The sequence below is a fragment of the Bos grunniens genome, chromosome 22 (genome assembly GCF_055505025.1).
Source record: "Bos grunniens cultivar Pamir isolate PY7600 chromosome 22, Bosgru_T2T1.0, whole genome shotgun sequence".
Classification (NCBI taxonomy): Eukaryota; Metazoa; Chordata; class Mammalia; order Artiodactyla; family Bovidae; genus Bos; species Bos grunniens.
Window position 1 is genome coordinate 16814245 of NC_141186.1, and position 8003 is coordinate 16822247.

The 8003-nt window shown below is 43.7% G+C and overlaps 1 pseudogene across 1 annotated transcript; it reads right to left on the reverse strand.

The window, feature by feature from the left end:
* Positions 1–4031: 4031 nt before the first annotated feature.
* On the reverse strand, positions 4032–5477 carry LOC147348142 (ribonuclease H2 subunit B-like; annotated as a pseudogene). Its single transcript, XR_015151069.1, has 2 exons — positions 5416–5477; positions 4032–5354 (listed from the first exon to the last, which is right to left on the reverse strand). The product of XR_015151069.1 is annotated as a ribonuclease H2 subunit B-like (transcript).
* Between the last annotated feature and the right edge of the window lie 2526 nt (positions 5478–8003).

Below are 8003 nucleotides of genomic sequence, written 5' to 3' on the forward strand. Positions count from 1 at the left end.
CATTTTAATAATGTAATTTATAGTGTTCATTCATCATATACTTATTGAGTATATATACTTACTGAGCAGCTGCTATATGCCAGGCACTGGTCATCAGTGATCAAAGCCAACAGAAACCCTGCCCTTGTTACAGGGAAGAATTGAGTCCATGTTGGATCTGTTTCTTTCACTTTAACCTTTGCTTCCCATTAGTTTTGTTCACTGAAAGGATATTGTCCGTACATAATAGCCTGCCTCAGAGAACCCTGTCCCTCTGGCCTGAATGTTAAACCAAAATGCCTTTGTTCAGGATCCTGTCTACCTGTGGATGACTACAGAAAGGAAGGAATTAACACATCCCCTCCCGGGACTGGCCATTCCAGGAGATATTTGCCAGAATAATGGCCTTTTTACTTTACTTCTTCACCTCTCCCACTCTCTGTTCTATAAAGGAAACTGGCATCCAGACCCCAATAAGATGGTAGCTTTGAGACATTAGTCTACCATCATCTCAGTCTGCTGGCTTTCCAAATAAAGTCATATTCCTTGCCTCAACACATCGTCTCTTGGTTAATTGGTCTGTCATGCAGCGAGCAGAACAAGCCTGGACTCTGTAACACCCTTAAAGAACTTCTGTGTATCAGCACTTTTTATTTATTGGGAGTAACCGACTCGATGGACATGAGTTTGAGAGAACTCCGGGAGTTGGTGATGAACAAGGAGGCCTGGCATGCTGCGATTCATGGGGTCACAAAGAGTCGGACATGACTGAGTAACTAAACTGAACTGAATATTCCATTTTGTAGACATGCCACATTTTATTTACTTACCTCTCAGCGGACATTTTGTTACCAAACCAAACTTGGGTTAGCTCACATCTCCGTATGCAGTAAAGCCAATCACCTGACACCAGGTTGTGGTGAAGAAAGGTGCAGGGTTCACTGCAGGGCACCAACTCCCCTACAGATTTCAGCAAAGCATTTTTAAAGGTAAGGTGAGGGAGAGGTGTCCCAGGGTTTGTGGTCAGTTTGTGCCCCATTCTCTGATTGGCTTTAGAAAAAGCAGAGGGACCAGAGATCAAATTGCCAACATCCACTGGATCATCGAAAAAGCAAGAGAGTTCCAGAAAAACATCTATTTCTGCTTTATTGACTTAGGCCAAAGCCTTTGACTGTGTGGATCACAATAAACTGTGCAAAATTCTGAAAGAGATGGGAATACCAGACCTCCTGATCTGCCTCTTGAGAAACCTGTATGCAGGTCAGGAAACAACAGTTAGAAGTGGACATGGAACAACAGACTGGTTCCAAATAGGAAAAGGAGTCTGTCAAGGCTGTATATTGTCACCCTGCTTATTTAACTTATATGCAGAGTACATCATGAGAAACCTGGGCTGGAAGAAGCACAAGCTGGAATCAAGATAGCCGGGAGAAGTATCAGTAACCTCAGATATGCAGATGACACCACCCTTATGGCAGAAAGCAAAGAGGAACTAAAGAGCCTCTTGATGAAAGTGAAAGAGGAGAGTGAAAAAGTTGGCTTAAAGCTCAGCATTCAGAAAACAAAGATCATGGCATCTGGTCCCATCACTTCATGGCAAATAGATGGGAAAACAGTGGCTGACTTTATTTTTCTGGGCTCCAAAATCACTGCAGATGGTGATTGCAGCCATGAAATTAAAAGACGCTTGCTCCTTGGAAGAAAAGTTATGACCAACCTAGACAGCATATTCAAAAGCAGAGACATTACTTTGCCAACAAAGGTCCATCTAGTCAAGGCTATGGTTTTTCCAGTGGTCATATATGGATGTAAGAGTTGGACTATAAAGAAAGCTGAGAGCTGAAGAATTGATGCTTTTGAACTGTGGTGTTGGAGAAGACTCTTGAGAGTCCCTTGGACTGCAAGGAGATCCAGCCAATCCATCCTAAAGGAGATCAGTGCTGGGTGATCATTGGAAGGACTGATGCTGAAGCTGAAACTCCAGTACTTTGGCCACCTCATGCGAAGAGCTGACTCATTTGAAAAGACCCTGATGCTGGGAGGGATTGAGGGCAGGATGAGAAGGGGATGACAGAGGATGAGATGGTTGGATGGCATCATTGACTCAATGGACATGAGTTTGGGTGAACTCTGGGAGTTAGTTGGTGATGGACAGGGAGGCCTGGTGTGCTGTGGTTCGTGGGGTCACAAAGAGTTGGACACGACTGAGCGACTGAACTGAAAGGAACTCTGATTGGCTGATAGTGAGGTAACAGGGTGCTATCACATCAGATTATCAATCCTTAGGTGCCAGAAGGTCAGGGGCTATGCACTCATGGTCATTAACTCCTTCCATTTAGCAGGGTGTTTAGTATCTATAAAACACCTCAGGAAATATGCCATCAGATCCTATTATCTAGGTACTTATGGAGGAGCTAAAGCAGAGGAAGGGTCTATCCTCAGAAGGCACTCAGTTATAATTTGATCTGTTGGCAGTTGAAAGCTACTAAGAATAATGCTGCTATAAATACTTCCATGTAAGTCTTGATGTGAAAATACGTTTCACATCTCTTATGATACCTAGGGGTGAAATTGCTGGGTCATCTGGTGAGTGTGTGTTTAACTTTTAAAGATACTGCCTGTTTTCTAAATGTACCGTTCGACTGCTTGGTTATGTTTCCACTAGTAGGGTGTTCCAGTTTCTCCACATCTTCTTCCACACTTGTTACTGTCAGGTTTTTACTGTAGTCATCTTCTCAGGTGTGAAGTACTGTGTCACTTATATTTTCCTAAAGACTAACGATATTGAACACTTTCTACATATGATAGACAGTAAAAAACAAACAAACAAAAAAAAACTGATATATACTACAATATGCATGAACCTTGGGGGAAAAAGATACTAAATGAAAGAAGAGGGACCCAAAAGACCACATACTATATGATTCTGTTTATGGGAATGTCCATAAAAGTGACAGCAAATAATTGGTTGCTTGGAGGCGGGAGTGGGAATTTCTGTATGGGCAAAAGGAAACTTTGTGATATTATGGAAATGTTGTACATCTGGTTTTTGGAGCTGATTGTACAACTCGATAAAATTGCTAAGAATGAACTACCTGCACTATAGGTTAATTTTATGGTTTGTAAATTATACCTCAGTCATGCTGCAGAAAAACAATTTTAGAAAATTAATGCAGGAACTTCTCTAGTGGTCCAGTGGTTAAAAATCCGCCTTCCTATGTTGGGGACATTAGTTCGAACCAGGATCAGAGAACTAAGGTCCCACATGCTGTGGGGCAGGTAAGCCTGCGCGCCACGACTAGTGAACCCACGAGCTCTGGAGTCCCTGCGCCAAAATGAAAGATCCTGTATGTCACAAGGAAGACCTCATGTGCTGCAACTAAGTCCTGATGCAGCAAAAATAATAAATAAATAGAAAACTGATGCATGGTTGAATTCTCAACAGATAATACTAGAGACAGAAATGAAAAATGAAAAAAATTCAGTGTAAGGTAACATACAGACACTGACTGCCCTGGAGGTGGGAGAACGTAGTGTAGTGAGGCTGGCAGTGAAGAAACTTGAATCTTATCACCTCCTGAAATAAAATTCACATTTTATAGCAAGACAAGAAAAATGTAACTTAAAAAATCTTTGTTCTTTGACATCTTTTGTCCTGATTCTGCATTGTGCGTCAGCCAAACCTTCCCCATTGACATAAATGGCTGCTCAGCCATAAAAGAACAATATTCTAGCATCAGGAAGACAACTCCTTGAAATAATATTCCTTCTTGATTTCATAAGGGATCACATGGTGTTTAGTTCTCGGTTATCTAAACTGTCAATAATACATCATTTGATGTACAGCCCTCTTTCTTCAAAAACATATAACTGTGCCTTGACTTTTAACAGGTAGAACAGTTCTCAGCTTTCTGAGATGTTTTGACCACATTATAAATCCTCAGTTTTGGCTCGAACAAAATTTTCCATTTCTTTTCTAGATTGATTTAGTTACTCATCAACAATCTGTATGAGTTCCCCAGGGCTGCTGCAACAAAGTATCATAGACTAGATGGCTTAAAACAACAAATTTATTCTTGCACAGTTCTGGAGACCGGATGTTCAGTTAGGGCTTTTCAAAGTCAAGACTGAGGGCTCCAGAGGAAAATCTGTTTCATTCCTCTCTTGTGGTGTTGCTAGCAACCCTTGGCATCCCTTGGTTTTTTCTTTTTGTCACATGTCAGTTTATTGAGGAATTTGTGATGCTAAAGGTTAATTCTACTCACTTGATTACTTTTCATGATGTCAAATAAATTCCAAAGGCTATATATAATCCATGATGTTTCCCAATTACTTTTCCCATATTCAGGAAACACAAAATTCAAAGAAATGTTTGAGTGAATCTGAAAATTGCCCTCATCCTATCTTTTTTCAAAAGGTGATAATTAAGGGTTCGGAAGTACAGCAGCAAGGAGGAAGGATGAAAGTGGGACATGAAGAAGGCAGATATTTTTGCTCAATTTCACTTTCAACGGTTCAAATCTAATTTTTTTTTTAACATGTTTTGCACCAAAAAAGGAATCAATACTTTTCATTCCACTCTTGTCAACTTTAGCCTGAGCCTTCTGAGCTGTGGTCATTTTGCTATTTTCCTTTACAGTCTTGAAGTCTTTGAAATTAAACCTAGTGTAATCTTCTTTTGACTTTACAGGCTCATCTGATAACTTTGCTTTCTCTGATGGAAGGTTCGGCACTGAAGCTGGAGGTTTTGGAAGCTTTAAATATTTAGATGTCATCACTTGTTTAGGGATATAATCAGATATCAGACCATGGGCATAACAAACATAATCCTTGTCTTTGTCACTGGAAACCTGGCCACCAGAGAAAAATGCAGTAGACTGTACCCAGGCACTGACATTTACCTTACTGGTTTTTAATGCTGCCATAGTCTGATTAACCTTTTTTTCTAACCATTTTAATGTCTTCTCTTTGCTGTACTTGCAGTATTTCTTCATATCTATTTCTTTTTCTTCTGTAATGTGTCAAAGTAACTTCTCAAGTTCAAGAAGTCTCAGCAACAAGATGCAATCTGGGAACATGTCATCCATCACAACTTGATCCAGGGGCTGAAACTTCCCCTCTTTATCGGCCTTTATAAGGTAGTGGAGAAGCAGAACAGCGGGTCCACAGGTGTGGCAAAGTGAAGAAGACCTCCTGATGGAACTGATTCATTTATAAACCAAGAATGGGTTTTTTTCCTTGAAAACTTTTATTTCAAAAGCTGCAGTAGACACATATTGAACAAGTAAATGGCTCCTTCCCCTGAACATGGGTTAGCCAGTTTTACCAACACAAGCCTACTTTTCATCTTCTTTGAAGCATCCTTTAAATACTCTCTAATCCCGGCAACCGCTAATCTGTTTTCCATCTCAAAAATGTTGTCATTTTGAGAATGCAGGGAGCAGGAACACGTGCGGCCAGGCGTGAGCCCCGTCCCTGCTGTTGGCACCGCCGGACATGCCGCTTATCTGCTTCCGGCAGCCTCAGGCCTCAGCCCTCAGTGGCCAATGGCGGGAGAAGGTCCCTTGGTTTTTTGATGTATGATTCCAGTCTCTGCTTCCATGGCCACGTGGCTTTCTCCCACCTCTGTCTCCTTTTTGTTTTTTAATTGAAGGGTAATTGCTTTATAGAATTTTGTTTTCTGTCAAAACAACATGAATCAGCCATAGGTGTACATATGTCCTTCTAAGAACACTAGTCAGAGTAGGACTCACTCTAATGACCTTAATTTGCCTACATTTGCAATGACTCTGAGGCAAGAGATAGATGGGCCCCAGGCTCAGCAGCTGGAATTATTCCCTGTGGACAGATACTCCAAAGTAGCAGGATTTAGAGAAGAGCTGAGCCCTGCCCAGATAAGAGACCTCGTATTTCTCATTCTCAAGGTCAGTGAGACCTTCCCAACTATACATGCACAGAAAAGTTCCTCGGAGGTCAAAAGGGAGAGGGCATCACCTCATGTAAGTGATAGCAACCTACCCATAGGCCTCTCCGCTAGAACCCATCTTGGCTAAGAGGTGTGTGCTCACACATGGGAGGCCCCTGAGATACACCAAGTATATACCTTGCTCTGCCTGGTATATACTCACTTCAGGCAAAGAAAGATGATTGGCCACATAAAAGCCAGAAGAAATGCCTCATAAAAGTGATTCCAATTACCATGAAGGTAACTGCTGCAGCCTAGAATTACGGCACTCTGGCTGGCAACTGAAATCCTGCTTCAAGCCGCTGCAGGATGAGAAAACTCCTTTTCCAAATAAGGTCACATTCACAAGTACTGGGGATGAGGACTTCAAAACGTCTTTTTAGGGGCCACAATTCAATACATAAAGTCAATCAGATAAAGGAAAAGGAGATAAAGCCTTAGGCCAGCTCAGGACGGAGTTAGAATTGAGTTTTGCAAAAAGCCAAAACTGGAGGAATGCCAGGAGCTTAAGTCATCCTGGCATCTCTGCTGCCTGTAATAGGCCTGGCCCAGAGTATATATTTGGAGAAGGCAATGGCACCCCACTCCAGTAACTCTTGCCTGGAAAATCCCATGGATGGAGGAGCCTGGTGGGCTGCAATCCATGGGGTTGCTAAGAGTCAGACACGACTTCACTTTCACTTTTCACTTTCATGCATTGGAGAAGGAAATGGCAACCCACTCCAGTGTTCTTGCTCGGAGAATCCCAGGGATGGGGGAGCCTGGTGGGCTGCTGTCTATGACTGCACAGAGTCGGACACGACTGAAGCGACTTAGCAGCAGCAGAGTATATATTATTATTAGCTCATTGGTTTAACTGAGAAATGGACAGAGTGAAGAGAGGAAGAGACTGAGGGAAGGTTGGAGAGAAGGCGTAAGACACAAGATATTCACTCCCTAGGTCATCACAGGCCACACCCATCCTTCCTGTCTCACTGTAACCGGTGTGGGGAATTTTGCACATTCATATTCCCTCCCTGGGCCCTGTAGCCTCTTAAATTTGTGACTTTGGCCCCTGAAGTTGAGGGAGAGTTTGAGAGGGTCTCCCAGAACTCAATGGATCATCTTTTGTCCATTAGCCATCTCTGAGGTTTGTTTTCATTGCTTTTTAAATAAATGTGGGATAAGGTATTCCTTGCCCTCCATAGTCCCAGTTCAGGGTGCTCTAGTTAACATCATCGTATTAATAAGTTTCTTAATTTTATCTTTTATCATCAAATCATAATCTGTTTACTCAAACATTTGTAGCAACGGTAATGAGCTGCTCACGATATTGGGCACTGGGACATCTGGGCCTTTTGAATTGTCAGAAGCCTTAACCCAAGTCCGCTTTCTTGCTGAGTGTGCAGGTCTCTGGCACTCTGTGCCCAAGCATATGTAAGGCGCATGTAGATCTCCCAGGAGACTTGTTAAAACACACAGTCCAATTGAACAGATGTGGGGCGACACCTGGGAGGGGAAGCCCATATTGACACCGAACGACAAGGATTCAAACTGCTAGGCCACGAAGAGTTATTCCACAACAGCAACCACAGTACCACAGTCGACCTCATACATCTGGCCAGGAGTGTTCTGCGCAGTTAAACCTAACGCGGAAAGCAGCATACCATGGAGGCAAGGCTCCCAGCGTCTCTGCCGGCAACCGCCCCTCCAGGCCTTCGCTGAGCCTCTATTGGCCACCCAACCAACGTGAGCGTCCCGTCACGTGGGGCCGCCGTCCAATCGCTGAACTCTCTCGATCTAGCCTGGTGTCTGTCGCGGCGAGCGCACACGTGGCAGGAAGGCCAAAGGCCGCTTGGGGTAAGGTGTGCGCCGCTGCCTTCCCCGACGGCTCCCCCGGATTCCAGCACCTCCTGCTGCCTGGAGTGATGTGCGCTGCTTCTGGGAAGTATTCAAGTTCCTGTGCACCCGGGGCACATTCGGTTCGCTGAAGCTGGCCTGTGGAAACAAGGTGGACCCCGGGACGCTGCTGCGGCGGGCTGGATAGTGGGGAATGCGGAGGAGGGGCGCTGCGGGGCTC